Here is a 24,944-nt window from a genome sequence, read left to right on the forward strand (position 1 = left end):
CAAGTTCCACTACCATCTCATGTCAGCAATCTCATCCTAAAAGAGGTAACTGTAACACCTAATTAAAAATTCGTTTCTACCGAGCCTCGAGTAGAGCATGAGCCTTACCCTGAGCTCCCTAAGCTGCTCCTGAGAGATAAACGGGACCTTTGATCTCCAGGTTCCACTATTCCCGCCCGGAAGCAAACAGTGCCTGGACCAGCCTGCCGGAAGTGGAACCCAGGCTACCGCTGGATTTAGAACGAACCTGGGTGCATATAAGCATCTCCCTCAGAACAGCCACGTTTATGGCAAAGGTGTGTGATTTATCTCATTTCTATTTAATAAGCTCGCTCATTTTGTCTCACTCCAACTCATCCAGAAATTCATTTCTAATGGTTTAGTAGAAGACCCAGAATTACCTAGAGAGGAAATGGACCTGGGACCTCTTTACTGACAAGGCTGGGCTGTGTATTGTCCTAGCCGCTTTCCTTATTTCTGGGATAGACCAAAACAACTTAAGAGAGGGAAGGGCTTGTTTTGGCTTTTAGCTTAAGAGGTACACCAAAGTGACAGAGGGTGCAAGGTGGCAGCGGCGTGAGGCCATGCCATGTTGCATTTACAGTGTCCAGCTCAGTTTTTTTATTTTATTCATCCAGGCAGTGGTACCACCCTCAGTGAGGACATACCTTCCCACCTCAGTTAACCTAATTGCCCAGCAGCTCATCTCTTAGGTGACTAGGTTCTCCCAAGTGGACAGTCAATATTGATGAGCATAAGCTATGTCTTCCCATGGCTAATGTGCACAGTGAGGACCAGTCACGCCCGTCACAACAATTAATCTGTTAAAATGTGGTGATGGTTGTAAGGGTTATTTTATCAAACACTGACTAGAAAGTAGATCCCTGTTGTAAAATACAAAAAGATGAAACTTTAAACATAACTGTAGAAATTTAAACACCTTACCCCTCTCCACTAAGTTGGACAATACAGGAAAGCTCTTTTTAAAACAAACAATGACTACAGAGTCGAAACCTGATCCAAGCGTAAGCTTTTTGTGTTATTCCTAATACACAGTCTTCCATATCAGCAACATTGACCACTTCGTGCTGAGTTATGCAGTGAGTGTGTGTGTGTGTGTGTGTGTGTGTGTGTGTGTGTAAAAACAGTCTAAAACCCAGGCATCGCACAGCACAGTTGGCCTGACCAGAAGTGTTAAAATGACATGGCAGCAGGTTAAACCAGAGCTTCAGTGGAGGAACCTGGATTTTGAGTAACAATGCTGATGTTGTAACTCCTCGACTGTATCTCGTATATTTACAGATAATTCCAAAACGGACCATATAATAGACCAAAATGCATCTTCTCATCCCAGTACCCACAAATGTAAAGACATTTTGTATGAGGGGGAGGGGTGAATATGGTCAAAATGCATGGTACAGGATTCTCAAAGTCCTAAAATTAAGAAAAAAAATTTAGATAGGCTCAACAGTAAGAGATATTCTTGCTCAAAGCTCAAGGGAACAGTTCTTCCGCTAAGCCATTGCCCATTTGCAGAGTGACAGGAAGAGCTCACGTTGCATATCACTCACAACACAGGACAGCCTGCTGCTCCTGGTTGCCATTCACAAGTCAACTCCCTTAATTCTCATGACACTCTCTGCGTTGGACATCTTGTCCTTCAGATTTTCCAGAGGGAACTAAGGTATTGAAATGAGCGACGGGCACAGTTTTACCAAGACTGTTATTTTCTGATGTCACAAAGGCTGCTACTGAAGAAGCAGAGATCAAACTCAGATGATCTTACAAGGGAAAATAGAAATGTCTTCATCAGTGTTCTATTACTGTGAAGAGACACCATGGTGGCCAGTGTAACTCTTATAAAAGAAAGCATTTAATTGGGGCATTGCATATAGCTTTGAGAGGTTGGAGCATGGTGGCATGTGTGGCAATGGAACAACATCCTGATCTACTGCTGACAGAGAGAGGGAGGGAGGGAGAGGGAGAGAGAGAGAGGGGGGGGGAGAGGGAGAGGGAGAGAGAGAGAGAAGAGAGAAGAGAGAGAGAGAGAGAGAGAGAGAGAGAGAGAGAGGGAGGGAGGGAGAGGGAGAGAGAGACTCTGACTTACTCTGGCCTTGGCATGGGTTTTTGAAACATCAAAGCCCACCCCTAATGACATTCTTCCTCCAGTGTGCCACACGCTCATCTTTGTAACCCTTTCAAATAGTGCCACTCCTCCCCGGAGACTAAGCATTCAAATATATGAGCCTTTGGGGGCCGTTGCTCTTCACATACATTACAACTGTGAAAAAATCAAAATGCAGGACAAGGTTACATAGTGAAATGGAAGTATAAAAGTGGAGTTAGGGGAAGTACAGGGGTCAGAACTGAATTTATAAATACGAGGATTTGTATGAATGGTACCAAAATAAAATTAGCGTGTGTGTGTGTGTGTGTGTGTGTGTGTGTGTGTGTGTGTGTGTGCGCGCGTGCTTCTGTGTGCATATATATATATGACTATTTGACTTCATCAGTTCAAGTCAGAGATCTACAAACTAGGTATTTTGGAAGGCTCCTACCCTCAGGAAACTCAGGTACCATCTTAAACCCCTTTGAGCTGCATCAAGCCTGAGAGAATACATGAAAATATTGTATTGACAGAATCGAACAGCACACTGCTACGAGACTGCTGCTTTTAACCCTGAACACATGCAATCCTGGAAGAGGGACCGTTTGTGCCCCAAACCTCTGCCCCTTCCTATTTAGGAAGCTGATATGTCTCCTCCCTCATCTTGCACTGGATATGAGAAGTGTCATTTTGCAAAGATGTTGGTGTGCTGTTGGTAAAACTCCCCTCTGCAGTTTCTGTTTATTACCCTCTCGTGCATAAGATTCCACATTCGTTCCCTCACACTTCAGGAATTAAGAGCACATGGACAATAAAATTGGAATCCCCATCGCTCAGAGGAGAAGGCTTTCCTTGGGCAGTGGCGAGTGCCTTGTCAGCATCGGCTTCTGTTTCCAGCTTCACAGACTGGACAAGATGAACTCAGCTGTGAACCCAGAACCTTGAAAGGCTCATTCCATTAATATGGCTTAAAAAAAAAAGTGACCACCCAAAAAGGTGAATAGTCCCAAGGCTAAGTGAAAAGGACAAAAATTCCATTTAAACAAAAACATGGGCAGTTTTGCTGTGGAGCGTCACTGTGAAGAGTTCACTATGACACGGGGCCTGTTCACATCTATGATAAAAACCAAAGTTTGGCAAAGGTTAGTAGGAACAACTTCTTCTCATCGTGTTTTAAAAGTTTCTTTTTGAAGAAACTTGCGTGTTTGCCAGGCTTTGCTTTTCTGTGGCAAACCTGACACAGGGATATTTCAGCTCACAGTTTCAGGACTGCCCCTCCACCACAGCAGCCAGGGTATGGCAGAGAGAGGCGGCTAAGCTGATGAAGAGTCCAATCACAGAGGAGCCCCAAGCTAGCTGGCTTTCTGCTTTGCCATCTTGCACTCTCTCTGAGGCCTCAGCCTGCAGGGTAATGCTCTCCAAGGCCAGGGATCTGTCTGTCACCTTTAGTCCTCTCTGAAAGTCCCTCACAAACACTGTTAGTGTTACACTGACAGTTTCCACACTGTCCAGTCAAGAGTAAAGCCTTAGACAGAGGTGTAGTTGGCAGCACACTCACTAAACTGAAGACGCACTTCTTAGCCCAATTTCTTCTGCTACCATACTTAGCTGACCTGTGGGCTCCAGGCAAAAATGGAATTAAAAAGCAGGGTATAGGTGTTATACCACCTTGGTCACTTTTACTGTAATTGAGTTATTATTTGCCAGGCAATGACACTTTCAGGGAGAGACCAGCTGCTGAAAAAGGTCGTTTCGTTTTGGTTGAAAAGCTGAGTTGCAGGAATTATGATTGGCAAAGTGATATCTGCTCAATCAAAATAAAACATAAAACGATCCGACTAGGCCAATAGAAACTGTCCAATCATAATAAACAACATTCCTCTGTTGATGTCTTTTTCTGGACTCATGTTTTCTTCACTTTTTTTTTTTTTCCTCCTCCAAAAATTAACTGGAAAGATGCAGGGAGAGGGGATGGAGAAAGAAAGGCATTTGGGGGCCCCCTTCTTGTGCGTGTGTTGGATTATCTGAGACAGAGATAAAACTGGGCATAAAGCCTTAAAAATAGAGCCGGGTGTCAATTTCAAAATAAATAATGATAGTGGTATTTTCAAGATCAGCTCTTTATTCAAGCCCTGTGCCAAAGCATTTAAATACTCCGTGCTACTCATAACATACTGTGGGTGGTAAAGGGGAGAAAAGCCGTCCCTCCTTCAGCGTGTTAGTCCTAAAGAGCCTATTCACGTCAGTGCTGCAAGGATACAATTAATTTATATAACCCAGCATCCCCAACGCCTAAACACGAAGCCCACGAAGAAAAACACTCTCATTCCGAAGGCAGAAGAATGAGCTCGGACCGTGCTTTGTGCCACACGCTGCCCGCAGCCGTCTCAGATAAGAAGCAGGGTCAACTCTAATTTACAAAATATCCCAGCAAACCTTGGCTATCAGGCGGCTTTCTCCCTCTTTCCTCTCCCCTCTCTTTTTAAATCCAACGCCTGAGCCCACACATGTTTTTTCCCCAGGAGGCTTAACATTGGTTTGCTGTGCTGACAACTTTGTACAATGTGAGATGAGCTGGGTCCTTCTTAAATGGGTGTAGATGATGACATTTTTTGGTCACATAGTTAAATGATTGCTTTCAGATACACTTGGGGTTTGTTTGTTTGTTTGTTTTTTAGGTCCCACTCTGCACTTAAGTATCTGCATTCTGCTTTGGGGAAACTTTAATTTTTGCCTTTGAGTCATTTAAACCTAGTTCATATACAGTTTCTATATGTCAGTTTACCCTGAATAATAATGAAGCAAGCCATATATTTTAATAGGTTTTTTTTTCTCCTAAAGGAAAGCAAGTGAGTAAGACTCTGAGTAGTGGGAGAAGGGGCAACTTCCAAAACAACCTAAAATCGAAGTCTTGGGGAAAGCAGGATGTTTGAAACTGGAGCAGGGACATTTCGTAAATCAAGTCACACTTTACACCCAGAGGTGATTTTACTCTTGGTTTAGAACTGATTTATATTTGTAATACTAGATTTGCTTCAAGATATTAAATGTATTTATTAAAATATAAGTTTATCAACAATTTGTGAGTTATTTGTTACCAAAAAAAAAGTAAAATTTTTATCCAAAAAAAAAAAAAACAGATTTATTCTGTAATTTAAAGGGGACAAAAGTCTATGGGAGTGTGTGTGTGTTTGTGTGTGTGACTGAGAAAGAAAGAGAACACCCTGAGTGTTCAAAACATGTATTTAAATATCACCAATTACAGATGTGTTCCCTACACTTAAGTTCTTGGGCACAGCCTTCACACACACAGTCAGGTGGAGCCAGGAGAGTATTTATGGAGCTCAGGGCAGTCCTGCTGGGAACCGCTTCCCCTGTGACAGGGTGGTAATGCAACTTGGGTGGACCATATCCAAGAGAAACAGATTGAGGCTGTATGTGAGGTCGCATCAAGAGCCAGCACTGTAATTTCTTCACGGCTGCAACCTATAGGGATTGGCGAGGAGAAAAAAACAGCTAGAGCCCTACAAGCTACAGCTGCGAGTGAGGAGTTCTCATTTCTTGTCATTTGTTTCTTCTGAAATTGATCCTGCTTTCTCATTTCTGATAAAGCCTGTCTTGACAAAGACACCAACTTTAACTGAGCCACCAAAAAGAGCACAGTGTCCATATATTGGAGATGCTGGTATTCACAGTACGTAGAATGCCTAGTTTTTCTGCCTTAATGGTTAACTTCGAAGAGTGTTAAAGGCTCTAAACAGGAACAAATCACAGGGCTGCTGATTTTGAGCCCATGCACCTCCCTGGTGAGGTATAAAGAGCAAAGGAGTTGGACACAGTCTACACACACTGAGAGCTGCTAGCTAGCAAAATTGAAATGCTTCATGTCCATTAAATTCCAAGGGGGAAAAAATCCTAAAGACCAAGAGATGGACAGAGGAGATGGCCTGCCGTGATGGAGAAGGCAGGTTGATGCCCAGGCTTTCCACCTACCATGCCGCGTAAGCTGTGTCTACCTGGAGAGCTCAGCTTGTTGACGTGCCCTGTTGCTCCCTCTTCCGTAACACAGAGGCGACCACACCTCCATCACAGGGTCATTGTTAGAACTGAGTGAAGAAGTGATACTCAGTCGGTGCTTTGTTAATGTTTGGCCCCCTCCCTTCAGTTTTGAAAGCTTAATAGTAAATCTAATGCACGGTTAGCTCCAAGTCTAAGACTCCTGTATCAGTCCATTTTCTATTACTGTAACAACATGCCCGAAGCTGGCTAATTTATAAAGGAAGGAGTTTGTTTCACTTACTGTTTAGGAGAATGAAAGTTCAGGTCCACGAATCCGAGCTTTGGTGAGGCCTCATGGTTGGTGGGACCACAGTGGGAGAGAGAGGAAATCAGGGAGACTCAAGGCTCAGGCTTGCTCATTTATAACAATGAAATCTCACAGTGACTTAGTCACTCTAGGGACCAGCACTAATCCCTTCTATAATTCTGTGACAATACTCCTAATAACTAAATCCCTGCAAGCCTTAAATATTTAAAACTCCACAACCTTGACACTACCAGCATATTGAGAACCTTGCTTCCAACAGAGGAGATGGTGAAGGGTAAACCAGAGCGGCCATTTGCTCGTCTCCAGGCTTGTTACAGGAAGGCAGGCCTGGTGAATGGAGCTGCTAGATCTTGAACAATCAGCCTCCAAACCATGAGCTAAGTGAGCTCCTTTCTTTACAATGTACCCAGCCTCATGCATTTTTGTGTATTCTGTTGTAATCCAAAAGAAAGCAGATTAAAACAGTAGTCGTAGGTGTGGTGCCTTGGAATTCCTTGTTCAATTTTAATCTGTCTCCCAGCTTAGAGCTTGCCATAATTCAGGATTTTATAAAATATTAGAAAGGGTAAGTAAAGAGAATGAACCAATGTCCAAAATAAGAAAAGTCCAATGGAAGGCCAATGGGATTTCTGTTCACTCCTGTTCCCTATACTTTTCATTTCAAAAGTAAACAACTGTGGTTCTTTAAATAGGAATATTCCCCATAGGCTCATATATCCAAATGCTTCATCATTAGGGAGTAATGTTGCTTGACAAGGATTACGAGGTGTGGCCTTTTTGGAGTAGGTGTGGCTTTGTTGGAGAAAGTGTTTCACTGGGTGGGCTTTGCGGTTTCAGAAGCCCAGGCCAGACCCAGTGTTTCTCTATGCTGCCTGCTATTCTGAATGTAGAACTCTCAGCTACCTTTCCAGCACCGTGTCTGCTTGTGTGTCTCTAGCTTCTCCACCATGACAATAATGAACTAAATCTCTGAAATTTTTAGCAATCCCCAATGAAATGTGCTTTTTTTTTTTTTTTTAGAATTGCTGTGGTCAAGGTGCTTCCTTGCAGCAATAGAGCTTTGGCTAAGACTGAATTTGGTACCAGGAGTGGGGTGTTGATGTGACAGGCCCGACTATGCTTCTTGGCTGAATGTGAACTTTAGGACTTTGGATTAGGAAGGCAGTTGAACATTTTAAGTAGGGCGTAAAACTGCCATCCTGGTAGGAACAAGGAAGACAATGGCACTGAGAGCAATGTAGATTGGGATGGCCCAGCTCAAGAAGTTTCAGAGGAGAAGAATACCAGTTGGTGGCCCAGAAATCATTCTTGTGATATTTTGGTGAATTGTGTGTCTGCTTTTTTTTTTTTGTCAAAAATAGTCTGAAAAGTCTGCTTAAGGCTGAATTTAAGAGTCTCAGATTAACGATATTGGCAGAAGAGAGTTCAAAGCAGTCTAGTATTGACTGTGTAACTTGGCTGTTAATGGTCAATCTTAGACAGATCTATAATAAAAAGGATCAAGCTGAGCCAGGAGAAACACAAAATGTATACTATGAGGCGAGAGGGAACACTAGAGTGAGGCTCAGAGAAAAACTGGATGCTAAATGGATAAATGGAGTGATAATTTCAGGGCAAGACCCCGCCCAGCTAAGCTTCCAACTTGTGAAAAGTGAAGTGCTCACCTCGTAAGTGTGAAGTGTGAGGACTTGTATCCAATCCCCAGAATCCAATAAGAACCCTTAGCAAGGTGAGATATGTTTGTAACTCCAACACCGGATGGTGGAGCAGAAAGAGGGTTGCTGGAGCTTTCTGGCTAGCCTATGAATCTTAACTTAAAAAAACCCAGCCAATGAGAAACCATGTCTCAAAGAAGGTTGTACTGTGGCTTCCACGTGCACTCTCACACCTGTGTACCTACAACATGAAGACAAGCATACAGAAGCTCGCGCACCCGTCCCTTCATCTGATACATACTAACAGGTTTAGTATAGGGCAGAGATTTGTTTTAAGACATCCCTGGAAGAGAAAACCAAGGGCAGGGCTTTGTTCTACCTTCCTCCCAAATCATGAGGAAGAAAGTGTCTCACAGCTCAGTCTTAAAACTAAGAGCCTTGGTCGGCTCCAGCTGATCAACAGGACAAGGCTGTTGTGACTGCTGCTCCGCCAGCTTATAGTCTCTTCACTTACGGTTTTCGAAGTGAATAACGAATCTGGCCAGTGACTAGAGCTTTGGTCTTCACATATAGGCTGGTGCTAATTCAGGGCAGGGACTGAATAGCATTAGGTTGCCACAGGTTCGGTACGTGCAATTCTCTAAACCCATTTTTTCCTTTGATTTATCTTAAGACGTAAAAGAAATCCTCTGACACATGGTTGAGAATCAGGTAAATTCCTCCCTCGTTTAAAAATTAAAGTTGAAATGACCAAATGTTTCAAAATTGATGTTGAACCTCCTCCCCCCATTGACACTTGTGTATATACGTGGATGTAGATGGGTATGTATAGGTGTGTGTGTACGTATGTGTGTATATGCATGTGTGTGTGTGTGTACGTATGTGTGTATATGCATGTGTGTGTGTACGTATGTGTGTATATGCATGTGTGTGTGTACGTATGTGTGTATATGCATGTGTGTGTGTACGTATGTGTGTATATGCATGTGTGTGTGTGTACGTATGTGTGTATATGCATGTGTGTGTATGTGTGTGTGTGTGTGTGTGTGTGTGTGTGAGAGAGAGAGAGAGAGAGAGAGAGAGAGAGAGAGAGAGAGAGACAGAGACAGAGAGACAGAGACAGAGACAGAGAGAGACAGAGAGAGACAGAGAGAGACAGACAGACAGACAGACAGAGAGACAGAGACAGAGAGACAGAGACAGAGAGATCTGGTCTCTGGTGAAGCTGATTACTGCCACCAGCAAAACATGAGTAGCAAGAAGGCATTATTTTTTATTAAATCAGCACATCAAAAGATTGAAAGCTATTATTCCTCAGAAAAAGGAAGGAAATGGGGCCACTGGTTTATTTTGTAGTTGTTTTTCCTATTCTTTTGGATGTGAGAAAAAAAAATTGCCAGTGGTGTCTCTCTGCGAAATTGAGTTAAGCACTTAGAGAAAGCAAACAGCCACAATATTACCCTCCTTACATTCTCCCGAATCGCTCACTGGCACCACCTTGGACAACTGCCTTGATACCCACCCCTTGCCCCCGTTGCTTTGCTCACTCAGTCCTGTCTACTCTTTGGCTCCAGGGCACCCACGGAATAAAACAGAGAAAATACTTGGTACTCTGGGCATGACTCGCTTCCCAGAAGAGTGTCCTTTTGAATTCCTCTTCCTCCTCCCTGTGTGGTCATCCCTCCAGCTTCGCCGGCCTGAGATCCACAGAAGAATTAAGTGCTCTAGGCCCAAAGGGGTTCTATTCTTTCCTACCAGTCACCGTTTCCTCCCAGCAAGAGCGGTTAATGAAAACCCTCTGATTGGTTGCATTTGTTGTGCCTCAGTGTCTTGTTGCCATTTAAAGGGTTTAAAATTAGGTTGGTTTCTGTTGTAGCCTTTTCCACAGACAGTTAATCACAGGATTCCCTGCCACGTTGAGGCCGCTACGGGGACGGCACACGCGAGCAGAAAGGAAGCCACCCAGTACAGGCCAAGCAGCTAATGTGCTTACAAAACACAAATTATTTCAAAGGCTTTGAACATGATTTTATTTGTTTCTTACCATCCTTTGCTCAAGATTTGCTTCTCTAGGACCCAGCACCAGGCCTGGCATATTTGTTAATGAGTGAATAGGGGTTTGGGGCTTTTGTTTGTTTTGTTTTGTTGGTTGTTGGGTTTTTTTGTTGTTGTTGTTGTTTTGTTTTTTGTTTGTTTTGGTTTGATTTTGGGGGGGTTGGGGGGGTTGTTATTTTGTTTTTTCAGGTTTTTTTGGTTTTCCCCTGAAAGGCTAACCAAAGTAATAACAAGCTTTTACTTAGATAAAGCAAACTCTTAAGTCTGAGTCGGGGAAGTTTCTTTTTACTGAGGTTCAAATGCGAGTCGTTCATTCTCCTCTCTGGCCTGGTTGCTGAGACCTGCTGACAACAGTGTCTAAAGTCAGAAGAGCCATGATGCACATTTCAAAGCCTCAATGAATCCATTCAAAGTCATCTTTCAAGGAGAAGCTTACAGATCGCCTTCACTGGGAAGTGCAGTCGGATTCAAAATCCAAGTGTAAATGTGGAAGCTCGGTCTTACTGAACCCCAATTGTAAAAGGAACGGAGCAAAGTGGTTAGTGTTGCCTTCACTTACTTCTGCAGATTCCCCCAGTCCTAGTCCATACACAGGACCCCCTCCCCTGGGACCACCATCCCTGCTAACCCCCCTTACCTGCCATCCCTCCATTTAATTTTCCAGTATTGCCCGAGCATCTCCTTACTTGGAAAGGTCTTTTTGCATGATCCTAAAATGATCATAAAATATTTACTACCATTCGTGGGACTAGGCATCAGGACCTCATGAGTTCTGACTTGCTTCTCTTCTGGCTTTACTGTATCCCTTCAGGCATGTCTTTTAATCTCCCAGGCCTTCCCCATGTCTGCAGAGTGGCGATGAGTTGGTTGCCCTAGTTTGTAGGATGCTGGGTTGAATAGCTCATTAGTGACTATAAGACCCATTGAAAGCACAGTATAATAGACAGATGCTCGTAAATTACAGGCCGCCTTACCGGCCTTGTAAGCATAGACTAAAATGAACACAGTTTTTATTTCCTGGCCAGTGACAGAAGAGATAGGAAAGGGAAGGACTCCTAGCTCACTTCCTTAGTGTTCTCATCCTTCTAGCTGACTGACGACCAAAGTGCCCAATGGGAAAGAACTACTCTAGACAAATAATTGCTCTTCAAATTGCTTGCAACCTCTGCATTCTACTGTTCTATTGGCCACTGCTTGATGATGGAGCAACAAGGCCGAGCAGGAGTGTGAGTAGTGAGAGTGTTTGACGTGTGTGTGTGTGTGTGTGTGTGTGTGTGTGTGTGTGTGTGTGTGTGTTAGAGAACAGAAGGCCATTAAAGGCATCAGGGCCAATCAAGACCCTTCCATGACAGAAGTCAGTCCACCTCAAAACCATAACACAAGTATTAACCATGCCCTACTTAGCTTCAGCTATCAACTTGGCACAAACCAACAGTCACCTTGAAGAGGGAGCCTCAACTGAAGAATTACCCAGATCAGATTAGCCTATGAGGCATTTTCTTCATTGATAAGTGATTCAGGAAGGCCAAGCCAACAGTGGATGATGCCATCCCTAGTCAGAGGGAGCAAGCCAGCAAGCAGTCTGCCTCTGTGGGTTTTGTTTCAAGATCTTACCTTGAGTTTCTACTTTACTTTCTTAATATGATGTAGTCTATAACCTGTGAGATGAAGCAACCGCTTTGCTCTACAAGTTGCTTTTGTTCCAAGCTTTACCAGAGCAACAGAAAGCAAACTACAACAATTGCTTTAACACTCTGTGGGTACTGACATCATAGCCTCCTCTTTCCTTAAATTCTAGGTTTACTGTATCCCTTAAAACAAAGGCTTGGCTCTCCTGTTCTTCAAAATTGTGTCCAGGGTAGCCATAGTATCAGCGTTGTTAAGGGATGCTTAGCACTGCAAGTGGAGGCAAAATGTTACCTCTGTGAGATGCCCTGGGGAAAAGGAAGCAAGGTAGTTCGTGCAAAGCATAAACAAAAGTACAAACTTACTCAGATGCTTCAAGAGACTTAAGCAGAATTTCAGATTCATATAAGGACTACATTTAAAAGAAAAATCAGAACCAACAGATGGAAAATGTTAGGCTAGAAGGCAATTACAGTAGTAACTAATATAAATGAACTACACTCATGAATGCTAAGCTACATCGTTTATAGGCATCATAACCATTCATTTTCACAACAACCTTTTAAGAAAGTCTTTCACTTATGTAGACATATTTATTTTGTGGTTCTAAGTAGGAAATAGTAGACAGTGGGGTCACTATTTCTGCTCCTGTAACTTTCAAAACCAGGTACAGCATGAAAGAAAAGGTAGTTTTAAAGATCTGGGAAAGTCGGGGATTGGCGAGAGTTAAGTAAGCAGTCGGGTGGGGCTTTTGAGATGAGAAGTCTGTGACGAACCATTTTCTTCTGTGGAAGGTTCACCAGTTCTACACACGGGCTGGTAGTGGTTTGGCCCTCACAGAAGGCCTTCGCCGAGGGAAGGAATGAGAATTCAGCAAAGCTTGCAGTGGTCGTGCGGTATTGGCGGGACAATTGGAAACTTCAGGTATCCTAAACACCTGGTTAGCTTTTCCCACAGTGTATTTGCTGAAATCGGGAACTAGGAAGCTTTCACAGCGCACACTGAAATCCCCTGTAGTGTGATGGAATTTAAGAGACAAAGCCTCCCTTGAGGATGCAACCTGCCTCAAACAGATGGCCAGATTCCTCCTCCAGACGTGTGGGAGCAGCAGTGGAGCCCAAAACCAAAGTCCCAAACCTCTGAGGGGTAGACTGCATTTGCCACAGTCTTCCACCGTCAAGGCGATGGACTCTTTCAATGAAAAGACTTGGGAAATGTGCCTGAAAAACAGAGGTAAACAGGTTTGGAGTCACTGATACCTACACCTCAGTCTCAAGCCATTTGAACAGGGCCTAGAATGAGACAAGCAGCCCTGCATAGCCTGAGGGCTCTAATGGATGACCCTCGATGGTCATGCATGTCATCTGGAGAGTCTAAAAGTGTTTACATCCAATGTTTGGCACAGAATAGAAGCAGTTAGATTTGTAAATAGCCTGGAAGGAATGGCTAGTGATCAGGAAACTAAATATTAAAACAGTAGGTCACCAATGGTTCAGTGTCTCCAATACGACTGTTGGTATGTTTGGACTTTGGAATAACCAATGTTAACATCCAAAAAAAAAAAAAGCACAGTTGGGAAGGGCAAAATATGTGAAAAGATACATAATTGCTAGTGAACACTGGAAAACTAAAGATTACCATCCTAGAATTGTAAAACCTAATTTCAGCAATAACTCCTTTGGAAGAGATTAGCTGCAGAGGATAAAAAATAGATTCACAGGAAAATGAGTAGAAAGTGCACAAGCTGGGATAAAGAAATACAATGAAAGAAGGAAAGGGAGAAGACAAAGGAAGGGAAGGAAGGAGGGCGGGAGAGATGGAGTGAAAGAAGAGATAAGAACATGATGCTGCGGGCAGAGGTGCTTGCCGCCAAGACTGATGACCCGAGTTGGGTCTCCAGGACCCACACAGTAGGACTGACTCCCATGGATGTTTAATCTCATCTCCATATGCATGCCATGCCATGCCCATGCACGCTCATGCAATACACACATCAAAGACATAAATAAACCAGTGATGTGCTGGAAGAAAAGAGAAGAGAAGACAGATGGGAAGACTTGGCAGTGCACGCCTGTAATCCCAACTGCTTGGGGGCTGAGGCACAAGGATCTGAAGTTCAAGACTAGGCTAGACCATTTAATACATCCTGACATCAAAATCAAAAGTAAAAAGAAGCCAAGAAGTTGACGGTGTAACTCAGATAAATCGTTGTATACAATACATACATCCCTAGGGTCAATCCTCAGAATAGAAGGAAGAAGGAGCCAATGAAAATGTTGAATTTACATGTAGCCGGAATCCTGGGCCAAAAATAAAATAAAATAAAGTGCAACCTTTGAAAACATCGAGGCCGACAAAGGACTTGTCAAGAGGAACTAGGGAGTCTAGAAATCAGAGCATCATCCTTAGGCTGCTGGGTTTTTCTTTTTTCAAGCCGGCAATATAAAATTCTATATCAAGGAAAAATAGTTACAAAACTAGTCTGGAGTGAAAATTTTTTCAGTCAAATATAAGTAGACAGAGGGTATTGTCAACAGACCTTCATTAGAAAAAAATACTAATGCACCCGATAGTGGCAAATACTCACAGTCAAATGGAGATTTAAAAAAAAAGTGTGGTAGTGGCACAAAGGATAAGAGGAAAGTATCTGAAGGGCAAAGTGGGAGATATTCTAGGGCTATTAAGGAAGTGACAAGATTAGCATGTTAGTGGTAATGCTGTACTGTTAAGAATGCATATTTAAATATTTGATATGCTCACTGGAAAGAATAAAAGCCTACAACTATATCTATAAATAAAAATGATACAGTGAAAATCTTCACTACTCCATAACAGAGACATAAGCAATGTCTTCTGCCCAGGCTCCCTCCAAAGTTCACCTGGGAGAAGCAATGAGGACTGGCTGGAGGCAAGAGTGAAGGCGACCTTAAGAAGCCATTTGGGAAGGTTGACACTCAGCAGGGATGATGGAAGCCTCTTCCTAGACCTTCCCACCTATAATCCGCTTGCCCCTCCTCTAATACCCCATCCATTTAAGGAAGATCTGCATACAAATTCTCCCTCTATGGGGGAAGATAAGCAGTCAATAGGCCAAGGCAAGATGGTTGTGAGCAGAGCCCAGTGGAGCTATAAAGATGGTGACAATGAGGCTCAGAGGATAATCCTATACAAAACCCACTTAAGAAAGTAAAATTATCTCCAATTCCTTTCTAAAAATTTGTCCATCCTGGATCATTTGGCCTGAATAAGGTACAGATTTTAAAATGCTTCAGAACCATCCCAGACCCCCTTCTCTGCGCCACCTCACGGAGTTTTGCTCTTTACAAATTGATTCTAAATATTTATCCAAGCTGTAGCGTTTCATTTTCACGCATGTTGTGGAGTATTTTTCCTTCTGTCTTACTTATCAAAAGCTAGGTAGAGTTAAAAGGTGAAGAGTGATTAAAACACACACACACACACACACACACACACACACACACACACACACACACACAAAGAGCCAGGCTAAAGTTTACAATGGATCTTAAAATGTAATCAATATAGACCGGAAAGCGCTTTTGGGGAGACAGAGGCTCCCAGGTCCTCCCTCTGAAGCTAACTTCTTACATACAGCCTGGATGATCACTGGCCTCCTCACCACTTCAGAGGAGCTGCCTGCCAATCTAAAGAGACCCACCCATTGAACGCTGCGAAGCATTCAGTTCGAACACTAAAGTCGTAAAGGATGCAGCAGCAGCACCAATTTGCAGCATTCCAGTACTCTGAGATGTGTTCTGGAATCTTCTACATCTGCTCTGTGAGGCAGATGAATTGATGCTCAGGCCCTTTATTACTTTCAGTAAACTGCCTCTGGAAGCAATAAAGGACCTTGAGAAATGAACTAATGGTGCGCGTCATCAACCTAGAAATTATAAATAATCACAGGCTTGCTGGTGTGCGCTGTTGGAATGCAGGGTGTTAATGCTCTAAAGAAACCCTAAAAGGCTTTCACAAGCATGTCTCCTTTTCTACTTTTCAATAAGAAATCAATTGCTTTGGATAGTTTGGTAAAGGCTGCTGGCACTTACTGCAATGGGAGGTTTTGAGGCAGGTTTTTAGGCCAATCTTCTTGAACGAAGTGATGCTTTGAAGTAAATGAGGGAAGATTACTCAATAGGTAAAACATCATAGATTTACCTTGGGTTTATTTTTTTTTAAAGATAGATTCATAAACAAAGAATGAGATCAGAAGGACATTTTGCACACGTGAACTATGTGAAATATCAAGGACAGGCTAAGGAGAGACACAAGTATCTTGAAAAACGAAAGGCCTCCACCAAAATATTATAGTTTAAAAAATGTCAAGTGGCCCATATATCTGTGCAGTCATATGATGCATAGAGTCATGTTTGGGGAGCTAACTGGTGATAACCAAGAACAAGCCGAATGTAAACCTTTTACTTTGCACAATAGTGGTTTTATTGAATATAAAACCCAACCCACCCCCCCCTCTCTCTCTCTCACACACACACACACACACACACACACATCAGTAACATAACTGAAGGACTCAGGATAGGCCTGGCTTCACACAAAGCTTGGTCTGTGGTTCCAGGGATGCACCACACTCCTTCCTCACAGTGTCCTCCCTCTACCTCCGTAGCAGTGCTCCCACCCTCAAGCGGGTCTCATTCACCCTCGAGACTTCCTGGCTTCCGGAGCAATCAGCTTGAAGTCCTGACTTATCTGTCGTGTTTCTTGTTCGCAAGTCTGAATCAAATCCTGTAACCAAAAGGGTGTGTCCTCTTGCTGTCTCCTACTCTTGACCCCACAAACAGAAGTCAGTAAATTTTGTTTACGTCCTGTAACTGGCAGAGGCAGAGGACCTTTGGGAGGGGGTTGGAAGAATAAGTACCACCAAGACAAACAAACAAACAACAACAAAAGCTCATTGTTTTCTATCATAGGAAGAAAAGACACACAATTTCTGTTGCTGGTTATATGGCCATAGATCACAGACAATTTTTAAGTGTCTAGTGTTTTACTTATTGTTTAAAACAAATATCTCAATGACTATGTAAAATCTGAGAAAGAAATTACTCAAATCTGTGAAGACAAACAAACGCATACTCATTAAGCCACTAAAGCCAGTTCATCTATAAAATGATAGTTGGATATAATTATATTGATATATATTATTTTGTACATTTTATTTCCTAAATTTTAATACAGTTATTATATTTATATGTATGTAAATAACTATGTACATAACAAATCTTTAAAGCCATAAACCCACCAAAACTACTCATAGCTACCTATGGGTAGCTAAAAAATTTTAAAGAAGCTTATAAATAAAAAAGCTTATAAAGTTTAGAACAGGGAGCTGAAGGGCCCTGGGCAGCATGTAGAACCAAGAGAGGGCTGGTGAGAAGAGAGTAATTTCACCACATTTCAAGCAACAGTTGATTAATATTAATATATATATGTCTAATTAAAGTTAATGAGTTTCATCAATTATAATTAACTAATTTTTATACCAATCAGGCATGTCCAAGTTGGGATTCACAGGCTAAATGTGGCCACATGTGCTCAAGGATAGCTATGAATGTGGCCCAGCACAAAATCATAAGCGTACTTCAAACATTATGAGTACTATTTGTGATGTGTGTGTGCATACACACGTTTGTGTTTGTATCTTGTTTGATTGGTTGAGTGGTTCTTGGAGTGTGAACATTGTGATAGCACTGTATTACATGGACACACCTGGACCATCACTACAGATGTCACAAACTTTATTTCTAACAGTGAAAACTAAAATTCACTTAGAAAATACCATTCTGCGCTGACTGTGCCCTTAATTTCCCGAGCCCTTCCTCTTCTGGTTGCACCCGTCTGTGCATCAGTCCTAGCCCATTGCTAAGTGGTATTCCCATAAAAGAAAGCAACACAAAAATGTGCCTGTGTGTATGCACATACAGTCTATTTTTCTCTTCTCTTCATTCTGTAGCACCTCAGCCTTCACCACTCCAAGATGCTAAATGAATGGATTTAAAGTTGTGATACAATAGATAAAAATAAGTGTCACAGATTCAACCACAAAAAAAGGCACTCAACACACAACATTTGATTGAAATCAGTTTTATGAATCTTTGGGACACACTTTCTTTTCAGTATGGCCTAGTTCATGTTGTGTTTTTAAGCACTGGCTACATTTTCCTAAATGGTTTCATGACTCTGTACATGAATGCTCAAGAGAGTCACAAATGCAAACCGGAAGGGTGGGTGATGCCTAGGACTCCTTTTATGAACATATGAGGCTGAGATGAAGGATGTGTACACAACTCAAAGTCCAGGAGAGATTTGACAATCGGAAGGAAAACGTGAAAAGATTTGTTTTCCTAATTGCAGGGCAGCGAGGCTGGACAAGAGAACAGAGAATACCGTTGTGGTAGAGTGAGCAAGACCCACAGTTGGATTTTCACCCAGCCTTCTCCGCCAACATGGAAGACGTCAGTTTAAAGTAACATATGACATAGATGTTTACATGCTGGGTGGCACTGAAATACTGAGGGTGTTTAGAGTCAACGTTGATCAGGGTGATGGCACATGGAAATTGGTTTGTTTTCCTTAGTGGGTGTTAGGAAAGTCACAGCGTTGTCCACAGGATAGCATAAGTCATTAAAAACAGATTTTTCTTTTGATTTTTAGAGTAATTTATCCAAAAGAGTAGACTTGTGTGACTCATTAAACGGCGAGGTTGCACGGCTTTAAGTTTAAGGTTATTCATACTAAGTCAAACTTTTTATGTATGCAAGTTACTAGACTTAGTTTTCATGAAGACTTTTCTAGACCAATTACTAAAAGTTCCTAAGCATTGCCTGTGAGAGAAGTAGGTTATGAACTTGAGAGAAAATGCTTTCAAACAGTCTGTAGCAAACACAAACTGGAAGTAGTATTGATGGCTTTGCTTAGCCTTCCAGCTTGGATTACAGCAACCTTAAGCCTCTCAATTTCTACTCAGTTCTTTTACTCAAATTCTTCTCTGTACCTTAGATTCCAGTGTTCATGGAGCACTCTAATAGAGGCTCGGGTCCTGACTTGTGTTGACATGCTATCTAACTTTGATTACCTTGGCAACTCACTGAACTTCTTGATGCTAAATCTTCTCTTCAGTTAACCCTCATGAAGATCAAGTGATAATAAAAGAAGAAAATTTGGAAAGCTCAAAGGTTTTATTCAAGGGCAAAATTATATTTAGAACATGATATGAGCTGGATGTGGTGGCATGCACCTTTAGTCCCAGCACTCAAGGAGGCAGAGGCAGGCAGACCTCTGTGAGTTTGAGGCCATCTGGTCCACAATGGGAATACAGGACAGCGAAGGCTACACCAAGAAACCTTGTCTTGAAAAACTAATGGGTTATATTTAGGAATATGTATATGCAAATATGTATATGCTTGCAATAACAATTGATGATGAATAAAGAGACCATGAACTTGAAAGAGAGCAGAAGAGGTATAGTACATATAGGAGGGCTTGGAGGAAGGAAAGGGAAGAGAAAAATGTAATTTTTTCTTTCTTTCTTTTTCTTTTTTTGTTTTTGTTTGTTTGTTTGTTTGTTTTGTTTTTCGAGACAGGGTTTCTCCGTGTAACCTTGGCTGTCCTAGACTCGCTTTGTAGATCAAGCTGGCCTCGAACTCACAACAATCCACCTGCCTCTGCTTCCCAAGTGCTGGGATTAAAGATGTGCGCCACCGTGCCCGGCTGTAATTTTTTAAAAATAAAAAAAAAAAATAAGCAAAAAGGGAACACATTATTTGAAATTCTCAAAGAATTTGGAAAATTACAGTAAACTCTTTACTGTACCTGCTTTGTATGTTTAATAAATAAATACCCTGTTACCCAATAAAGACCTGAGTTCTCTGTATCTACTCCCAAGTGCAGATACACCAGAGGAAAAGGGGCAAGCTTCAGACTGGCTCAGAACAGCATAAAATTACTGACAGAAACACATCTTTTCTTTTGTATTTATTTTATATGTGAAGGTGCTGGTTATCTAAGAAAATTGCTGAAGTCAAGAAGACAGGCAATGGCAGGTGCAGTAAGAACCTGTCTAAAGAAACACACACATACACACACACATACACACACACATACACACACAGAGGTGGTGCTCACATGTGCTTCTACAGACACTGTGGAAACTCCCGCTCTTGCCTCTGAGATACTGCGAGTCGGTCATGTGAGTTGGGCTTCTGGTCAAGATATTCCATTCAGCGGTGTATAACCAATAGGGATAAGTACACATATTCGCCAAGAGACATACTCAGGAATGTCCACAGAGACAGCACTTATAATGACACAAGTGGGAAACAACTCAACTTCTAATCCAGAGTATTGGGCAAGTTGGCAATGATGGGCATGCTACCAAAACCAAGCCTCATGGATGTATCTCATAAGCATGACAGAGAAAATTCCTCAGGTACAAAAGAATGTATATTCCATGACTCTACTTATAGAACATTTAAAGGGAGGCAAAACTAAACAGGCAGACTGTATCTAAATCCTTGGTAAACATGGCTGTCTCCTTAGCCGTTTCTGATGAAGGCCAAGCTACGAGTGTTTATCCCTGCTCCCAGTGTTTGACCTCAAATCTGTATAAGCTAGACTTATTTTGTTTGCTTGCTGGCTGGTTGGAAAAAAAATAAAAATATTTCATGTAGCTTAGGGCCAGCCTCAAACTCCTTGTATATCTGAGGATGGTCTCAAACTCTTGAGCCTCCAGCTCCCACAGACTGAGATCAAAAGCACGTGCCACCATACTCTACACAGTATGCTAGGCTTCTTTCTAACAGCCATTTCTCGAATAAGTGCAAAAATAAAATTGAGATACATTTTTATTCTGTTTTTTTTTTTTTTTCACAGAAACACAGCTTGATGCCAAACTTGCCAAAGCATCAGACTGTTAAATGTCCTATCCTACCCAGTAGTGTCTGGTACTTGTCTGCTGCTTCCTCCACCCCAGCCACAGATGGGACTCAAACAATACATTAACTGTTCCCATCTCGGGAATATTATTAATTAATGCTTCTGATCAGAGAAAGAAAAGCACATCATAGGCTGTAATTTTCTTAAGAGGATTTTTTTAAATATAAATTCTGTGTTTGGAAGATGAAAAGACGAACCTTATATATAGCCTATTGGACTTCCTCATTTATTATTACACATAATATCATAAGCTAACAAGAGGCTGTATGTTTAGGGGCTGCTAATGTTTCCAGAGGTAGGGCAAGAAAAGCTTTGTCGCAACTTAAACAATTTTCTGAGGTTCATGACTTCTTGCTTTCATAAGAGATCAAGAAAAATGAAGTAATTGTCTAAGATCTGGGATGCTATTGCTCTGAGCATGGGCAGTTGCCCTTCCTGGCCGGAAAGAACAATTTCTTCTTTTTCACATGAGTCTGGTGTGTCACTCCCTGTTTCTCTCCACTTGTGAGTGTTTGTATTTACGGACGAGGACAGAGAATGGTACCCCTCCTGGTGTCACACTTCAGCCACATTTTTTTTTTTTGCTTTTAAGATTTATAATACACCACAGAAATAGAAATATCAACTTTCTGAGGTCCAGAAATCAGTCTCATATTTGCTATCTCGAAAGCAGCCAAAAGGACAAATTAATAAAACATTATGTTCTGTCCTAAAAGGGGGTGGGGGTGGGGGGAGGCTGAAAGATTTACGTCATTCATTAATCAATGACCTCACCAGGAAAACATTAGTGAATGACTAAAGAAAGATGACCCTGAGGGACGGCGGGGGGATTCAGACAGGCTTTTGTCAAAGCCCCCAAATCTAATGTAATTTCAGGCTGGCCTCAGAATTCAATTTGTGTGGAGCCTCTAAGTCATCCATTCCGCAACGACATTCAGGGTAATTGCACTTGACTGACTTCCAACACAGAGCTGAGAAAATGTCTTGTTCCCGGCCCTGGGTGCCCACAAGGAGGGCGGCCAGATGACCACACAGGAGGCCGCTCAGTTACAGAGCTGCCAGGGCCCACCTGCTGACCGTTGCCCTCCACAGGAAGCACGTGTTTCTGGTTAATTCCTGCCAGCTTTTGGCTGGCAGGTAGGGTGTCTGCAGCAGGCTGCTGCGCGGGCTGCCACCTGGTGCTGTCAGCCGGCCTCAGACGGAGGAAGAAAAGGGCATGCATTCTTCTACAGGCTTATTTTTCTGTTTAGGGCATTTCTTGGGACTTGAGTTCTCACTTGGCAAGTGAATTGGTCTCTATAGTTTAGAAGAGTTTTTTTTTTTTTGAAAGGAGGAGGAGTTTGCTTGGTTTCTTTTAGCTCAGCCTTCCCTTCTGTGGAAAGGCTATTTAGTAATACCTAGTCCATCCTCATTAAGTCTCTGCAAGTGTCCTCACAGCACTGCAAACTTGCCTGAAAATATGCTTAAGCAGCTGACTCTGAGGCTCACAATTTGAGACACACTCACTATATTTTTAATATGTTGTTAATAAACGGGCAAATACAAAGTTAGTAGTGTTTTGAACCCATTAGAAAGAAGAGACAAAAATAACTGTCCCAGGAGGAGAAGGAGTGAGCATTCCGTAATGAAGGCCATTTTTGGCTCCTGTCTCAGTAGTTTACAGCATTGCAAAAGAATACGAGATTCTCAGTGAATGTCAACAGTTAGATAATATTTCAACCTCAAAAAGACCACTTGTTTTGGTCCAAAATCAACTTCACATTTAATTTTAACTCTCACAAGTTGCATTTTGCATGGACAAATGAAAGATAATATTCCATAAAATGGGTGAAAATATAATGAAGGTTGTTTGAACATGCAATTTGCTTTTAAAGAGTTGCCTTTAAGTGGGAACCAAAACCTAGAAGAGAAGGCTGGTCCCCTAGCCCCTCAGTCTATTTGGCCTGCCCAGACAAAATGCGGTAGTCTCGGGGACTGGTAAGCAGCAGAAGTATATTTCTCAAATTCTTAAGGTACCCACTGATCTTCTGTCTAATGAAGGGGTGTTCTCTGCTTCATCCATAATTGCCTTCAAACTTCCTCACAGTCAACAGCACAAAGGGACTCCCTCCCCCATCCCAGTCCCCCAGGCCTGTATCTGGATGCTAAGCCTATTCAGAGGTTAGGCCAGCTTGGTACAGCCACTTCCTAACAGCCTCGCTTAATACCACTACCTTGTAGGTTATAGTTCAACACAACAGCCTCAGAGAAACACATTAGACCGTAGTTCCTAATGATAGCTATTTTGGGTAATAGCTGTTTCTTTGACTTACTCCCCTAATGGCTGACAAAAGTTATCATAAGCTAGCATGCATCAGTATTTTAGATCAAAGGAGTACCATGGATGGTAATAGAAAAAGTAGATGCAGTTGAGTGCTGGATTTGTTCAGTACGTGTCAGGTTTTATTTCCAAGAACGTTTAGAGTTTCTTTTAAGCATCCACTCGAATACACATTCCCACTGATGCTGGAAAAGTTAGCGTTCGAACTACCAAACAGGACTCTGAGGCTGAAGAGGTTCTTTCCATGAGGTGATTTTCTTTTGTGATAACAGTGACCACTTGAGCAACACAGCTTCCATCCCAAAGCAGTTCAGTCTGTCTTCAGCCTCAGAAACATTTTGCTATGGAAATTGGTGCTCAGAAATGAGTACAAAGGCCCATGGGTATATTTTGGTGGAGAGGCAGTTTTGGCTCTGGATAGAACGACAACAGGGAATCAGAGGCCCCTATAGCCACACACTTAGGCATGTTTTCTGGTAAACATAAGTGCTCTACCAATTTTGCACACATGGCCCTTTCCTTCTCATTCTGCTTTTGTGTTTTTAGGAAGTTTAATAAAAATATTTGTTCAGAAAGGATTCCGGGCATGTGAAGGTAGAAGGAGATGCCAAGTCACACAAAGGACTGGCCTCGAGAAAGGAACAGGAAGTTGAATGGGTGAGAAGTGGCTGGGCAGAGAAGCACAAAGGAAAATTAAAAAAAAAAAAAACACACAGAATGACCCTCACAATCCAAGGAATGAGATTATAAAATTAAAGACTGAAAATATTTAAGGAGCCATTTGTGCCCACAAATGGTGCTCTGGTTTTCTCTACCCTCTGGTAAGATGTTCAGGCTCACAGACTTGGAGAGAGACTTGACATGGAAGGCAGTGATGTGAAACTGTTGGGAGCTTTGCCATATCCTCTTTGGGCATTTTCAATACCTTACCTGCATATTTACATCCACCCAACACAACAACTGCATCATGCCTTGAATTCTACCAGGGAGGTTTCAAATGAGCCACCAAGTGTCTCTTGTGGAAACTGGTAAGGAGGGACTGGCCGCCATGAGCTCCACAAGTGCCTTGCAAACGCTAGACCTGAGTCTTATTTCCTGAGCTTATGGTTTAAAAAGAAAAGGCAGCTTGCCCTTAAATCCTAGCATTGGAGGCCCGTAGGTAATCAGATCCTTTGGGTTAGCTGGTCAGCCATCCTACCTTCTTGGTGAGCTTCAGGCCATACAAAAACCCTGCCTATAAATACATACATACATACATACATACATACATACATACATACATACATACATACATACACAATTACATAGATGTAGTTAACGTCTGATGAATGATGAATGGTAGCCAGGGTCACACTCATGTGTGTCACACACACACACACACACACACACACACACACACACACACCAAGAGGGAGGCAGTAAGGGAACAAGCCATCAAAAAAAAAAAAAAAGGATGCAGTCTGGGTGTTCCCAAGGAAGGGACCACCGTGAATCAACCGTATGTGGTTAAGCTGAAACCATTTGTCTTGAGCAGTGGGAGATCTCACCAGACCAGTGCAAGAGGTGACAGCTCAACCTAGCCCTTGATATTTTCTCTTCCATTTTAATGCTTAGCCTCTGGAACTGTCTGGAACACAGAGAGCTTGCTGCAGAAGTTTCCAGAGATGGGTCTGATTGCAAAGATTGTCTATGCTGTTCAGGCATCTTCTGTCCCCAGGTTCAGAGAAGTGACAGTCCACACTACCATCCTCCCACAGGCCACATGACTGTCCTCCCATTCAGCTGGCTCTGAAATGGAAACACCCATCCCCCTGCACGCACTGTGAAAAATTCCTAGGTTTTGTTTCATGAATTTTTCATGGAAATCAAAACAGTATATATATA

The 24,944-nt window shown here is 42.3% G+C and overlaps 1 long non-coding RNA gene across 3 annotated transcripts; it reads left to right on the top strand.

The window, feature by feature from the left end:
* The first annotated feature begins 6 nt into the window (after nucleotides 1–6).
* Nucleotides 7–19,388, top strand: LOC311583029. Of its 3 annotated transcripts, none has more exons than XR_014774359.1 (4): nucleotides 7–45; nucleotides 161–296; nucleotides 18,161–18,272; nucleotides 18,806–19,388. It is a non-coding gene; the product is annotated as an uncharacterized lncRNA (long non-coding RNA). The 3 variants fall into 3 exon arrangements; XR_014774360.1 differs by adding an exon at nucleotides 12,565–12,694 and having other exon boundaries at nucleotides 19–296; XR_014774361.1 differs by having other exon boundaries at nucleotides 19–296.
* The last annotated feature ends 5,556 nt before the right edge of the window (nucleotides 19,389–24,944 follow it).

Source organism: Acomys minous, assembly GCF_964271855.1.
Source record: "Acomys minous genome assembly, chromosome: 14".
NCBI lineage: Eukaryota > Metazoa > Chordata > Mammalia > Rodentia > Muridae > Acomys > Acomys minous.